The sequence below is a fragment of the Anser anser genome, assembly GCF_964211835.1.
Source record: "Anser anser genome assembly, chromosome: 2".
Classification (NCBI taxonomy): Eukaryota; Metazoa; Chordata; class Aves; order Anseriformes; family Anatidae; genus Anser; species Anser anser.
The window spans coordinates 51,381,873-51,397,864 of NC_139721.1; the positions used below are offsets into that span (position 1 = coordinate 51,381,873).

At 41.1% G+C, this 15,992-nt stretch overlaps 1 long non-coding RNA gene across 2 annotated transcripts; it reads right to left on the minus strand.

Moving 5' to 3' along the window:
- Nucleotides 1-566: 566 nt before the first annotated feature.
- LOC310895737 lies at nt 567-6,663 on the minus strand. 2 transcript variants are annotated; one of them, XR_014580917.1, is made up of 4 exons: nt 6,568-6,663; nt 4,183-6,481; nt 3,765-3,904; nt 567-2,907 (listed from the first exon to the last, which is right to left on the minus strand). It is a non-coding gene; the product is annotated as an uncharacterized lncRNA (long non-coding RNA). The 2 variants fall into 2 exon arrangements; XR_014580918.1 differs by having other exon boundaries at nt 6,579-6,660.
- Between the last annotated feature and the right edge of the window lie 9,329 nt (nt 6,664-15,992).

Consider the following 15,992-nt stretch of genomic DNA (forward strand, 5'->3'; position numbering starts at 1 on the left):
TCAGTTTGTGCAATAATATTTTATGGTGACCGTTATCCCCCCACCCTGTCTACAGGTCGCTGGTGATGTTTCCTTGTGGACATGCTGGAGACAAGGCTGGAGCAGCTATCAATTTTTGACTGGCCCCAGCCTTGCTTTGACATCAGCAGTGCTGAGATGCTCATGAGTTAAATTCCTATTTCCCACCACATCATTCTTCTCGACAAAGAGGATGACCCTCATCCTCACAAAGCAATTACAAAAATTCACTGCATCCGTATAGTGCATTTGAACTCAGAGCTAAATTAACAGAGCAAAAGCATGAACAAGTGAGATCACAGCCATCATTCTTCCAAAATATAAACCAAAATCCATGGAGATTACTGGTCCTACTGAAACAGCATTAAAACAAGGGGATGCTTCCAGGCATAGCAAAAGTCCTGTGTGATGTAGAGAAGTCTCCTGTGCCTTGTGCCTTCCCCTTGAAGCACCCACTGGAGTGTCTTCTGAACAGGTAGGAACTGCCTCCATTCAGCTCCTTAGGTCCTCAGAGGTCTTTGCCACTGCAAGTGGACAGCCTCAGATGAAAGTTGGTTGGATAGGTAACAAGGAACTAGAGTCAGATATATCAGATGTGAGATCTGACATATCATGTCAGATGTCATATCTGACATATCATGTCAGATATCATAGCATGTCAGATATGAGAGACATGGCACCATATGGCACAAGATATGTTCCTTCTCTTCCATGATTTCTACAGCATTTCAAGAAGAGGTAGTGACCCCAGCCCAAATCTCATTGAGAAGTCCCAGAAAGGAGTTCAAGTGTTCCCCACCAGAAAGCCTCCCCGTGGAGTATCTGCACTGCCCATGTGATGGGACAATAGGTTCGGTCAAGCAGTGCAGGATATGATCTCCCACTGCAGTCTGAACACTTGTCACCTGAAAACTTGTCTAAAACCATCAAATTAATTCCAGGTGAATCATCAAACTGCTCTTCAACCTCATCAAAGCTCAGGCCCTGCCTTGCTATGGATTGCAGTGGACTTTGGAACAGAACCAAAGTTTGGACTGGTTTTGAAGTAACAGCCCAGAAGTGTAACAAATCTCCAGAAGAGCTTTTTCTCCATTTCTTTACGCCAGTTTACCAAGGAATGTATTTTTCTTTCTTTTATTTCTTGGAATTAAAATTTTAGACTTACCACCAAGAAAATAACTGTTAAGGAGCACGTGAAAGTAATTTGAATGAGAGCAGCATAAGGAGGAAACAACACCCAAAGAATAACACAAGACTACTCTGGTCCTTTTTCTTCACACTTTTTATGATTCTATAATTTTGTGATTTACTTGATACTATAGGGTGACATTTCATACTGGCATATTGTGTCCTTCTAATGGCCTCAGTATGACTTGCTCTGACTTTTGCACTGAGATGTTGCTGTTAGGAATTTGTTATTCACACCTCAGCAACAGTAACTTCAGTTATTTGCTGTAACATTTTCTGATTCACAGCTAAATATTTATAAAAGGAGGACTAAAACAGTGGCACTTGGGGTGGATGGAAAGGCCAAAGACAGCAGCAGTCCAAGCAGCCCTGCTGCAGCCATGTCGCAGCAAGCTCTGCTTGGAGAACCTCATCAGCACTACTGCAATGTGCTCAGGTACAAGCCAGCATTTCTATGGCATGCTGTGCTGCCATGGGATACTGCATAGTGTACAAATAAGGGCAGGGACAGGTAAGAAACCAGCTGTCACTGCATGGCCAAGCTATGCCTGCTTCCAGCTGTCATATAAGTGGCTCCAGAACTGCATCCCAGAAGGAGCCCTAAGCAGCGTGTGCATGCCTTGTGCGACTGCTGTTCTTAATAAAGGCTCCTACAACATTAACATTGACTTTGATACTATCAAAACATGTTAGTTTCTTATTCCAGCAAACACTTTACACCACTCAGAGAAACAGCATGGAAAGCTGTGCAGAAAAGAGGCTGTCAGCCTTTTCATAATGCAAATCCAAGTTTCATCACAAAACTCTCTACTAGATAGCATTTAGTTATAAAGACAGGTAGTTTCCACGTTCCTGGACAGTAGTTGAAATCCACCATATTGACATACCTGAAACCCAGAACAACATGAAGCCTGTACGTAATGACAACAGCATGCACCACCCATATCAGCTCTTGGTGTTATGAGCAAAATGAAGCTCACTGTTATATATGACAAAAAAAGAAACAGAGAGACACTAACCATGGTATCATATTAAAACCTTTAAAAGGCACAAAGGCTGTCTGTATAATTCCCAGCAGCAGGCATTGCTTTTCTTCCAAGATAAATGAGTATTAATAGTGCCAAAGCACAGATCAGCCACATGACTCCAGGTGAGGAGCTGTTGTTCCCTAACAGCTGATTCCTCAACTAGCTTCAACTTTTGCTGGTGTCTTTTAGGAGCTGAGTCTTTTAAGGATAAACTCTCCCAGGCTTGCCTGGAGTGTCAGAGGAAATAGTATTTTGGTGATATGTTATAGCACAGAATAGCCCTAGAAAGATGAAACATGGCATCCTTTTCTCCAAAGCTACATATATACTTGGATGGATTAGCTAAGAGTAAAATCTTCCTATCTCACCTTTCTTGCCTGTGGCTGACTGAATTTGGTATTATTTGTCAGCAAAGTGGTATATATTTTATGTGGGCAGAAAGACCAAGGTGATGGAAAGCATGGGATTTGCAATATTTGTAGTCTGACAGCACACAGGCATCCAAACACGAGTCATAAAACAGAGTTGCCCAAGGCAAGCTTCCGTAACACTTGATCTCTTTCAGGTTCCATTTCTCTATTTTGAATAGGACCACCACATCTCTTTCCCAGGGCACCAGCTGTGTCACTGACATTCTCTCAAAGTGGGAACTGTGAAGATGCTTGAAGAAGTCCTGTGTTCAAAAAAAGAACATATTTTTTTGTGGTCTGATTCTTTGTTCCACATCACACACAGCAAATATGGGAAAGGCAGTAAGTTAGCCCCGTTTGCCTTTCGTCCCTGACTATCTCTTACTCATCCATATTTTCTTGAGTCCCTGGCACCATGTGGTATTCCCCAACAAACAGGGTTTTATTTCAGCAGGATAAACACCAGCCCTAAAACCTGTACATCAAAGGGATTTTGCATCATGTTTGATTCAAAGAACGCAGATGTATGAAACATTCAGGCACAAGCTCGGCCTCATGGGCAGGAGTAAGTCTGAGCCAGAGCCGAGTTCAAACAACACTGATGTTTGAGTCACGCACCCCATACAAACCTGCTCTTAATCAGAGGCTTCCTGCCCTTATGTTTGTCCCCTTGTACTTAATAATGTAGCAGCAGGAATATTTTAAACAGCTGCAGCTCTCCCTTTATTTGCATTTTGGGGATCGTTAAGTGCTACAGACCGCAGAAACATGGTTGTCTCCCTAATTAACTCCTCAGGTGAGCGCTGGAAATGGAAAAGGCTTTTATGGAAAGCTGGACAAAGGCACAGAGCCAACCTGCCTGCCCCCAGGCTGGCTCATTAATGGCTCGCCCCTGATTAGAGGCTGCCAGCAGGGCAAAACCTCCTCCGGTGCTTTTCCTTCTTCCTCCTGGTGGGGGGACACAGACCCCATTTCCCTGCGCAGCCAAGACCGCAGCTTTCTGGGGTGGCACGAAGGGGCCCTGACTCACATCTGCCTACCAAAGCAAGCACACCGTCCCACCGCCAGGTGCTGTGACAAATGCCAGGGCCATTGCCATTGTCACTGCGGTCCCACTGACCTCAGGGCTCCATGTGGGGCTCACGCGCCGCCCGTAATCTGTGTCAGTTTTCCACTGAAATTGCTCCCACAGAAATTTTATTTTCCTTTAGTCCTGCATTTCCATATTAATGATGGCTTGAAAACAACTATCATGAAAACCTGTAAAATGCAAACGGGAAAAAATAAAAGAATCCCTCCTAATTTGTCAGAGTTACTGTTAAATTTGAGTGACAGCATCTATGAAGGCACTACCCCACAACAACGACAAACCCACACAAAATCTCTGGACTTGTAACAGATTGATTCATTGCCTATAGATTACTTCACCACTAAAGTGTTTTTTGGCTTTTTTTCCCCCCTTTTTTTTTTTAATGAAGATTATCTCCTATCCAGAAAATTATGTTAACCTTTATAATAGGATGCAAAAAAAATCTTACCTTACTACCACTTTGCTTTTTTGTATTTCTCTCTGTAACTTCATCAGCTGTTACGAGACAAACATTTTACTTCTTCTCACTTTGAGCTCAGGTCAAATTGTTTTGGGTTGTTTGGTTGTATGGCTGTGTGTGGCTGTTTGCCTTTTTCCTTTTTTTTCTTCACCTGTCTCATTATCCACAGTAACAAATTTCCACTTAATGATTCTTTAAAAATTCACAGTACAGAAGGTTTATTAGTTTAATTAGTTTCTCCAAGAATGTGTGAAAGAAACTTCCTTAAAATCAAAAGAGATTCACCCTTAACTTATGTGCCAAGCATGCCAAACTAATGTCCAATAGAGCAAAAAAACATTTTAAGTGGGAGTTCAAGTTTGGCTTGAGCTTTGTTTCTGTTGTGTGGGTAGGAAGACTACCAAAAATTGCATGTCAAAAAAAGAATCAATAGTTGTTGGAACTGGTTCAGAATTTGATCAGCTAGAAGAAAATAATAGTAAGAAAAAAAAAAAGAAAAAAGAAAAAAAAAGTAGACAAATCATCATAAAAGGAAGAGAGTACATCTCAAGATTTTGTATTAATATTGGGTTTATTTAATACATTTACAGTGCTCCAGAAAAAAAAAATATATATATATATGTAATTAATTAAAAAATTAGAATTGTCACAGCAGCATTTCAATCTCAGAAGTTTATTTAGGTTAATTGTGCCAAAGTATCTACGCTTTCACTCCATGGCAGGAGATAAGAGGGATCCTGAGGGCTATGAAGAGCCAGATTATAAGAACACAAGAAAGGCAGTCTGGTCTCTTCCACGGGTAGTATTCACATCTTTTCCCTAAGAGATCTGTAATTTGTCCAAAACTGAACAGTGGATGAACAAGAATGCCCAGTAAAACAAATTCTACTTGGTGATGTCAGTGCATAGGTCCTCCAAGACTTTGCAGGAGAAAAAAAAAAATGATAAAAATTAAAGTAGAGAGAGACAGTATTTTTTTCCTCATTTCTTTCTCTCAGAAATATATATATATGTATATATATATATCTCTTATCGATGAATTTTTTGAAAACAATTTTAGTTCAGGTACATTACCAGCATGGAGAAATTCAGTTCAGACAAGGTAATATCTAGCTAAGGCAAAAACAGCTGTACATATAGTCTGATAATTGAGAGCATTATAATTGCAAGTACAGACCAGGTGTAACAGGAATGTGAAGCAATTATATTGGTGGAAGGGAGAAAGCACCTTTTGCTGATACCAGTTGCTTCTTTTCTGGTTAATGTTGACTGCATAACTATCACTTCAGGTTTTTCAAACAAGCTCCCTTAAACTTCAACAACTCAGTAGAAGTAATTGAGCCAGCAGGAAAATTTTACATCTCACCTTATGCATAGTTAGTGACTTTAATAACCTCTTATGAAAGCACTTGTCCTAGGATTTTTGAAAGGTAAATTCTCTGTTCTTCATTATCTTGCTAAGTAGTCCAAAGAATTAAAAGAGGTTAAACAGTCATAATTTTCTACCTTGGAAATCCTACTGCTATCCCCCAAGATATCATGTTGTTTAGTTGTTTTATTCTTAATTAACATTTCTCCTTATTTACTCGGTACAAGTATAAGATTCACCAACATATTATTCCTAGGATATTTTGAAAGGAAATATGACATTTGATTCCCTTGCCCTTTCTGCAAGTATTAGCTCATTTAATGACCATTTCCTTGGCCACTAAGACAGCTGCACAGTCTGACATAGCTCAACCTCCACAACCTTTGCATTTAAGTCAGAGTTTCAGCTGTGGTTTATTTTAGATTTAATTATTTGTTCAATTCCAGAAGCTAGGGAGATATTGTTCTACGTTTATTATATTTCATTAAAACTAATTACAGAAGCCTGTTTTCCCCCCTCGCCAAACGAACCCTCGATCTGTCCTTCCCTCTGTGCACCTTCAAAGCTGTTTTCTTTAAGAGCCTCTCTCAGTTTGGCCGCTGCAAAACACATCGCCACTGTTAGCATCACTGGAGATTATTCCGCTCATATCTGGGGTCAATGTTTACTGCCCGGCGTGGTGCCCAGTGCCAGGACAAGGGGCAGTGGGCACAAGCTGCAACACAAGAGGCTTCCTCTGAACATCATGCAGCACTTCTGTGCTGTGCAGGTGATTGAGCACTGTTTGCTGGAGTCTCCTCCTTGGAGATCTTCAAGAGTTGCCTGGACGTGGTGCTGGGCACCCTGCTCTGGGTGGCCCTGCTGGAGCAGGAGGTTGGAGCAGGTGATCTCCAGAGGGCCCTTCCCACCTCAGCCATCCTGTGATGAAGAATGAACACTAATAATAATAGGCACTGATCCGTCATGAATGTTATCAAACAAAATAGCACTCAGACAAGTTAAACGTGATAGATACTCGAGAGAGGATAGGCGAAGAGAAAAATACAGCCAGAGCGAGCTCTATCTGATGGCTGCAAATGGGATAATGAGTATCTGCTCATCACCTGCTGCCAGCCCAGGTGGGGAAAGGGGGCTCTCAAAGGCAACTTGCTCTCACGGAGCAGGCTCAAGCACTTCCCACCTGCTGCTGGTTACAGCTCCTCCTGGAAGCCATTGTTCCTTGGCTGACACAGGAGTACTCGTAGGTCAGTTCGGTGTAGGGAAGTTAAAACTGCTACTGAATAATACCCTTCTTAATATTCACAACAGTACATCTGCAGTTCAGACCTCTTCCTGGCTTTGTTTTTTAAATCTTGTTTACTACACGTTGAAGTGGGATGTTAGGAGCTCTGTTTTCATAGGTACATGGCATTCTCCTTGTTAGTGCTCCTCAGAAGTGCAAGCACTTTGAGTATACTTTTTTCTTGGCAGCCACAACCCTTGCACAGATGCTTACAAATTAAAAATTAGTTTGACTGTTTTTCCTGGTCGAACAACTTACATATTCAGGACAGTGAACTTGTTTTCTCCCTGACACTGGTTTTAGTACTACATCTTTTCAGCTCTACTGAGAATATTGCTATGTTCTGCAAAGATGCCGAAAACAGTAAACAAGCCATTTCCTTTAGATTTTTATTTGTGCAATGAATGTTACCTAGCTCATAACTGCTTTACGTCATATGATCCGTCAGCTGAAGAAACTGTTTTAAAAAATGCCATTAATGTCTCACAGGATAATAAAGGCTATCACTATCAATTTATACTTTTAATGTTCATAGTTTTCTCTCTTATTTTAATGCCGTATTTCTACAGCTGCTTGAAGTGGTGGAAAAACTTGCTGCTGTTCAACAAGGATGATGGTGACAGACATCATTCACTTATCAGCAAAGCCAAACACAGATTGTCTGGTAAAGGGAACAAAGCAACTAAAAAGGTCTGGCCAGACACCCAAGCTCAGCCAGACCGCCCTGCTCTGAGGCTGCCAAAGACATCAAACTTCTGGGAGTTTGATGAGGCACAAAGCAGCCTCAAGGAGACCAAGGTGTTTTCTTCTCAGTACGAATTCAGCCCCATGGAGACAGTGCTGGATCTGAAAGCACAGGAGGATGACAGAGACAGCCCTTCTCCAGTTTAACTTTCCACACCTCTGGTTTGGCATGGGGAAGTTGGAGGCTCCGAGCTGCTGCAAAATTTTGTTGGGTCCACATTCCCAGAGATCTGTTCATGTAATATATGGAAATAATGCCTTTTTCTTTAGATAGCATTTTCAGCAGCAGAACAGAGGCATCCACTTACATACCTACAAAACATAGTCAATCACAAGTCTTTTATTCAGTGCAACACAGAGCAGTTTCATCAGCTGCAGCCATGCCCATAGCTGATTTTAAGCAACTTGGGCCAGACTGGAGCTAATATCATTTCTCTGGACTTGGATATAAATCGCTACCAGCCTGTCCTAGCAGCAATTTGTCCCCAGGCTGCCCAGCCGCATTGGCTTCACAAGGCAGGACACAGCAGGACCCACTTGCTGTCCCCCCTGCCCACACCACCAGCCATCAATGCTGCCAAAGAAATAAGAGCCAGCAAAGTTTTCAACTTGCCTTGTTGATTCAGCAGCACTATTGCCTCATAAAGTGGTAGGAGCTGTGATGCTTTGAGTAACATAAATCACAGTGAGCACAGATAGCTGGGCTTCATTTGAAGCGATCTCATTTCAAGACAATCAGGTGTTTGATTATAGCTATGCCTGAAGCTGCCTGCTCTCTTTTCTCTGGATGCACAGCCACCCAAAACAATTGTTTACTCTTGCCCATGTTTCAGTTGCTAAACAACCACCAATCTGCTGTTTAATTTATAAGCAAAAATGTTGCAGGAGGTAAAGATGCATTGAATAAAACCAAGAAAATCAACAAGGTATAATTTCCCAGATAACTTGTAGTGCTGCAGGTAAAAACTTGCATCAATTAGGCCTAATATTCAGCTGCATCAACCTGTCTGTCAGCACCCCTTCATAATTCTGCACTGAAAAAAAAAAAAAAAAAAAAAATTAACTAGAAAACCCGTTTTCCTGGTGTCTCCCATTTCCTAATTAAAGCATATTTTTCCATTCTCTGTGCTCCAGAATGTTAACAGTCTTTCAGCAGGTTATAAAAAAAAAAAAAAAACTGCAAGTCCTTGAAAAGGATGAATAAATCATATCTTCTAAAAAGTTACAAAATTCTAGCTCCTCCATTCTTCCTATAAAACTGCCTATTTATCCTCTAGCCAAGCCCTTAGCAAAATACTGAAGAACTATTGAACAGACAAAAGTCAAAAACTTTAAAAATATAACAAAAGGAAAATTCTCTGGGCATAGGTGTTTGAAGGTGATGCTTCAAGTGTAACAAAATTTGAGGGGTATGTTGGATTTTCATCCTAACATTTACATCTGTATCTTGAAAGCGGAAGTACTGGAAAGCAAAGGAAGCTAAAATCTGTTAAGGACTCTGGGGTATATGTTGTTCCATTTGCAACTTAGCTCTAGGAGCTCCACTAAGCAATAACCTTTCTCCAATAAAAGGAAAGGTTAAGACAAAAGCAGATCTCGTCATTTCCCAAATGCCAATTCCTGACTTTAAACAAACCACACTTGTGAGAGAGGAGATGGTCCATTAGGTGCCCTTCCTCCCTGTACAACTTTCTAGTGTTAGATGTGGTGGATCCAATTTCTCAGTACTGCATATGGCTGCAGATACTGTCTGATAAAAGCACTCACCCTAGACCCTCCCTAGAAATAATGTGTAAAAAAAATGAAGACTGAAGTATTAGAAGGGAAATAGAATTTCAGACACCTTCTCCCAAAAGTTTCCCAGACCAGCCCAGGCCATGGTGGAGGCTGGAAAAGAAGTATCTGTGTTTTGTTGTCATTGTTGTTTCATATGTTTTAAGAAAAAAAGAAAGTGTTGGTAAGTTAGACCATGATGTGGCCCAAATTCTGTGCGTCATCTCTGAACAGTTCATCCTTCCCCCATTCAGCACATATCTTCGTCTGGCACCATTATCATTTAAAGTAATACAGTGTAAGAGTTTATTTCTCTTGTTTTATTACCTCTGGAATCAAACAACCTGGCCTAAGCAATTTTTTAAAAAATTTTGCCTCTGGTTTTGAGCCTTCTTTCTCTCACTTTCCTTTAATATAATCTCTTAATTATAGTTTCAGTCTTGTATTCAAGGCTCTTTTAAGTACATTTCATCAGATCATTCAAATAGATTTGCCTCTCAAACAAAATAGGAAAATATATTAATACTTAGGCAATCCACTGTCATTTTATCTGATGTGTAAACTTGCTCAGATAGATTTCCTGAGCTAAAATAACAGACCTTCAGAAATAAATGATAGTGAAGACCGAGAGTCAGGAAGGCACAAGTGCAGCAGCAAAGGCATGCTAGCCAGGGCCTCAGGGTAAGTGGGGTATCAGGGTTGAGGCCTATCTAAAGAGGCCAAAGAGATGTACAAGGCTGCTCCACGCAGCCAGAGCTGTAAGCAGCCCTGCTGCAGCATGGGGAGGTCAGGAGTGGAATAGACCATGGACTGAGAAGGAGAAGACAGCTAGCAAAAGAGCAAGTCTGTGGAAGATTTTAAAACTGGGAGGCTGTCTTGGATTTGTGGTGCTGGAAAACTACTTGGGAAGCATTCATGACACTGGCAGTTAAACACTTACCTGAAGTGCTCAGAAGGTTAATGTCTCTCTGAGAAAGAAGAAAAGGTTTCTCCAGAGAGGACTGGACTTCACGTAGGTGCACAAGTGTCTGGGCTGCCCTACAAGGGGGTATCAGGAGACTCTGATGATCATTTCTTGTGGGCAAGTACCAAAGCTCCACCTTTGAGGAGTTCGTCTTCTGTTCTCAGCTTAATATTTACTGTGAGATATCTCTTTCTCTCTGTCAGAAAGCTTTAACAATATAACTTCAGTCTAGAGCTCTTATTTTCAACGAAGTAAAATAACCTGGAAGCATATTAAAAAAAAAAAAAAAACACCTCCATGCAGGCCATGTCTGTCATTTTGTAAAACCACTCCCATCCCTTTATACCAGCTACTGAGAAAGAGCTTAAATGAATGAGAGTGACATATGAACCACAAAAATGGTTGTGAACAACCCATTTCTAGTACTGTTTATGATATCTATACACTTGCAGAAACTACATCTCACACTAGCAATGCTGTTTTGTGTTTAATCACATATTGAAAGCAAATATATTTGAGAAGGCTTTGTTGCAAACCCTGTACACTAGGCCTTACTTGAAGCTGTCATAATATTATCACTTATGTTATAATGGCACTGGGACCTACAGGAATGCAGCAATAAAAGCCCTGGGCCTTGCAGTAAAAGATATTACATGTGCAAGTGAACCGGTAAAGTCAGACCAGGACCGCTAAGGTCCACCACAAAAGGCAACAGCCAGCTTGTTCTGGGTGCTGAGGGCATGAGAGGATGGGTCTACACCTTCTCCTTGTGGCTGGCCTTCAGAAGAGAGCAGTCCTCAGCAAACTGAATTTACTAGCATTGGCTTACCCAGAGAGAAACTCCCTGTTCCAAAATCTCAAACGTCTAAAGAGCGGAGTCCCATGGACTGCCATAGGAGGAGTAGTAAATTGGACAGGAAGCTTCAAGTGTCACATGGAAATGTCACAATGGCTCCAAATCTATCTTGTTTTTCATCTACTTTAATAATCTCCAGTCCCCGTCTCACAAGGTAATGTCCAAGCCCGGACCATCTGGCACTGCTCAGAGCAAAGACTCCACACAACAGCGGTCCAGGTGGACAGCCAGCCAGAAGCATGACACCACCACAAGCAGTGTTCTCCAGGGGACAGCAAAGCTTGGGGAAAAAAAAAGGGGGGGAGCAGGGGAAGGGGGGGAAGGGGAAAATGTAGATGGCTGCAATTGTTCTAGTAGCCAAATATCTAGCAGCAATAAGGCTAAATCAATAATGGCAACAACATAAAACTGATTTTAATGAAAATATATTGATATAGAAAAAGATGTATCTCAGTTTAAAAATGACTTAAACCTGCAGAAATGTGAGCAAAAACTCTACAGGACATGATGTTTGTTTTGTGAGTCACTTCCTGTATCCTTCAACAGTTCCACCTCTGAAGATGAAAGAAATCTTCCTTCTCTTTCACTTCTCTACATAAACTTGTGCTTTCCTTCACTAACTCTTATTGTTCAAATTTCCTTACAACTGCAGAAAATATAACTCAGCCTTTTCCTTGTTCAATGCATGTTGAAGCTATCTTTTTTTTCACAATACATATATTCTATTTTGGGCTGAATTTCATAATAAAGGGTAAATTTTTCTGAAAACATGGCAATAAGAAATAGCTTGTTAAAAAGTCAATTTCAGATTTCTGATGTTAATTGATTTCCTTTGTTGAATACTTCAAGAGTATCTTTCTACTTTGGGGGGATTTTTTCTTTGCAAACATAAGAGCGTTTCTAAATTTCTAGCATTTGACTGAAAGCATAAGAATGATAAGTTTGACAAAACTTATCAAAGATAAGTTTGACGTCTTTTCTCCCCCACTTTCTCTTAGAATTTGTGAGCTCTGCAAGGGAAGTAAATAAAAAACAATCTTGTTTTGACTCTGGCCTTCATCAATATCTCCTTTTTTTCTGACTGATGAGAAGCATGTTGGGTAATGAGTGAGGGTGAGTTTGGAAGAAAAAAAAGCATGAGGTTGTTCCCCTTAGACGGAACCACCAGTGATAAGGGAAAATGAAGAAAGTAAATTCTACTTTTTTATTTTGCTATTGCCCTCCCTGAACAGCTGCAGAGCTGGTGCCTCTGCATTCCCATCCCATCCTGAGTGTTACATTCTGGTTGAGCTTGCACTGTTATTAATTTCCCCTCATGTAGCCAGCATTGCGATGATTTGCATGAGGAACTTCTAGACAATTCCCTTTTGTCATAACACTGCGTATGTCTGATTGACAAAGCTCATTGAGATGAATGAGGTCCTTCAGATAAAGTCAATAGACTTTGCATCAGGCCTAAATTGTTGTTCTAGTCCAAAAAAAGACTGAAAATATTCCCAAGAGCCTCTATGTTTATTGTCTCTCAATGACTTCCAAATGAAATATGTTCAAGTTACAAGTTAAACAATATGCCTCTTCCTTCCTTCCTGACTTAAAATCTCTGTCTGGAGTCTGAAATCACTTTATGAATTTTCTATAACTATTCTGAAAGTACAGGAAGTCATATTGGGTCATGGCAGTAAAAATGTGAAGTTTTGAAAGACAAAAGTACCCATTGAAATCCTCTTTGTCTTCTGTCGTCATGAGGTATCCACACAAATGACTGAACAGACTATTCTGAGTGTCCTATCTGCCATGAAGAAATTGGAAAAATGTGTATTCAACAGAGCTGAGCAATTCTACAGTGGGTGCTGCGAAGAGTGCCAAACAAACTATGCCCTGTATCATATCCCAGGAGCATATGATTTATGATGACCAAGTCCATCACCATGCTTGTGCTTGCAAAATGAAGGCCCTACAAATTGCAGCAGGAATCTGTGAGGCACTGTGAGTATCCCTGTTTCAGCAGGGTTTTATTGGAATGCCATAAATCAAGTCACGGGAAAATTAGGAGAGGTGATGGTAAAGGAAAATTAAAGTAAACAATGTAGATGGAAATAAATGTGGTAAAAGAGAGGCAGAATTCAAAGGAGAAACTAATCTGTGGGTAATAAGTAGAGCTGGTATTAGTTGTCTGGACATACTGCACGCAAATCTCTCTTTAGCTAAGAATTATGAGCAAGTTTAACTGAAGTAATGTTATCTTGGACAGGCTGATATCCTTGGTTCAGTGCTCCCCTAGGCAATGACATATACTAGTAAATATTTTGTTTGAGAGCCCTGACAGTGACTTTTTTCTTCACCTATATTTCAGTCAGATACCAGCAAAGCTTTTCGCAGCATTGTAAATTTTATCCTAACAAAGCAAAGTGTTAGTGCCAGCCCACTTCCACATTTGACCAGCCTTTGTTGTCCAGAGTTTACACGGAAAACGCCAGCTAAAGGTCTGTATAAAGATAATGTCAATCAATTACTTTACCACGATCAATTTCCACTTGCCTTTGATCCCTTGTATAAGTAGCTAAGGCTTATTCACATTGGTCTCTCTGAAAGAAGAGCCAAGTGCTACCACCTCTTCCTCTGTAAGATTATTGCTATACTAGAGATTTAATTTTGCATGTACTCAGTGTTATTAATATTTCCTGTTTTGCCAAGCAGGAAGCTGGTGCCCACCTTTCCCAGGGCTGAGCAGCAGGTTCCTAACCTGCTGCTGCTGATGGATATGTTGAATCAAAAGACAAGAAAGCAGATAACTCACCGGAACAAAAAAAAATATGTAATTAAGCATATAGATTGAACAGACAGCATTTTTGGTATCTGATAAACCTTGATCTTTGATAAATGCAGATATTTTTAATCCTGGAGCTCAAAACAAGACCTAGAGCTCCCATAGATTAAAGCATTTGATTGAAATGAATGTGCAGTACGTAATGTATTTCCCTTTGCCTCAGATGAAAGATCTCAGTCTATCCTTTGTACAATGCTCAGAGTACTCCAGGGTCTTTGAAAGTTCTCCATCAATCTTCTCTGACAGGTCCCATAGCTGCTGGTGAATCATTCCCGTTAAATAAGACCAGAATCTTTATATGAATTTTAATTACTGCATTTGGCATTTAGGCACTGCACAAATACCTAAAGCAGGCGTACAGGAAGGCTACCTACATACTGGAGTACCCAACTCATTCTGTGAGGTCAGACATTTTCATTTAACTTTCAGGATATCTGGTTTTTTTCCATCCAAATTGTATTTCCATACCCTCTCTCCAGATACTTCCTGAAACTTCACCCATCCCTTCCCTCTTGGTGCTGCCAGAAGTTCTCCGAGGCAGGAAGAGAGTGGCAGGTGCTGTAGTGATAGGAGAGGTAGTTTACACAGTCATTTACACCATAATCACATACAGTGCCACGGTATAATTTGTGGTAACTAAAAGGCAACTCATCAACTTCATTGCAAACTAACGCGCTACTATGGCTTGATATATGTCTCTTTCTTTTGTTATTTTTCTTTCTGAAGAAAAATGCCAAAAAATAGAGAGAGGTTTTTAGAGTCGTTCATTTTGATGAATATTTCTAGAAAGGAAAAATAAAAATCATTTGTCTCACTTTATATTATTTTCAGAGTGACTTCCTACCAAAGGGAGGCTTAAGCAGTCACACTTACTGTCCATCTGCTGAGCTGTCTGTCAGTCTCTCCTGCTCAATAGTTTTTTGAGACCACTAGCCACTTTCAGTCAAATTTGACAAATGACATCACACAGTCCATAGTGGGTACCAAATTAGAGTGCCCACTGAGGGGAAGGCAGCAGCCAGCTGGCCAGCCAGCAATGTGAACACTGACATAAGTCAGTGTCTCCAAACTATCCAGGGAGCAAGCCACCCATTGCACAAGCCGCCAGGCAGAAGAGGCTGAGGACATTGCACAGGTGATGTGTAAGGCACCTGTGCCACTTCAGCCACTAATAAATACCTGTTTGTGTGACACAGCAAGGTTGCAATTGTTTGTTTTCTTGGTGCATAGCTGTATACCAACATCTGTGCATCTATGAGCACTGGATTTTTGTTGCTGGATTGGATGGACAGTATCTGCTCTATGTCCTACACTCAGTTAAGTTTGGGAGAGTATTTGCTCTGCATCTGTTCTGCCAAAACACTGTGCACAGGCAGCAGGAGGGGGAAAACTGCCTTTGCCTTGACAGAGAGTGGAAATTCTTCTTTTCCTAGAAGAAAATGATCTCACTTTGGTGGAGAACCTCCCCATCACCACCACCACTCCAAAGCAAGGATTAGGCAGACAGAGTCATCAGGAAAGGCTGAAGCAGCAACTGGAAGACTCCTGGGCAGAGCAGGGAGACAGCACACATGCAGGTCCTGGGTATGGGACGAAAGGCTTGTCCTTAGGAGAACAAGGGCTCCTCCTGCAGAGCAATTGCTCTGCTAGGTTTGCAGCAACAAACCGTTGCTGTGTTGCAGTCATGCAGTCTTTAACGCTTGCTTTAATGGTGGTGTTTGGGCAGAATTACCTCAAGGCTCTACCTATAGATTCTATGACATTGGCCAACTTTTCCTGAAGTTTTCCTCCCATATTCATCACATTACATGCTGGTCTGGTTTTGAAAAGTCAGATAGGGTCCTTGCTAGCTATTGGATGTGGTGGGAGATAATGGGAGAGGAATGGGTGTCAGGAGAAGTATTCAAGGATTGCTGGTATTGATTTCTCTCATTTTGGCATCATCCCCCCCTTTGCATCCCTCTTGAGTCCCAACTGACTTCT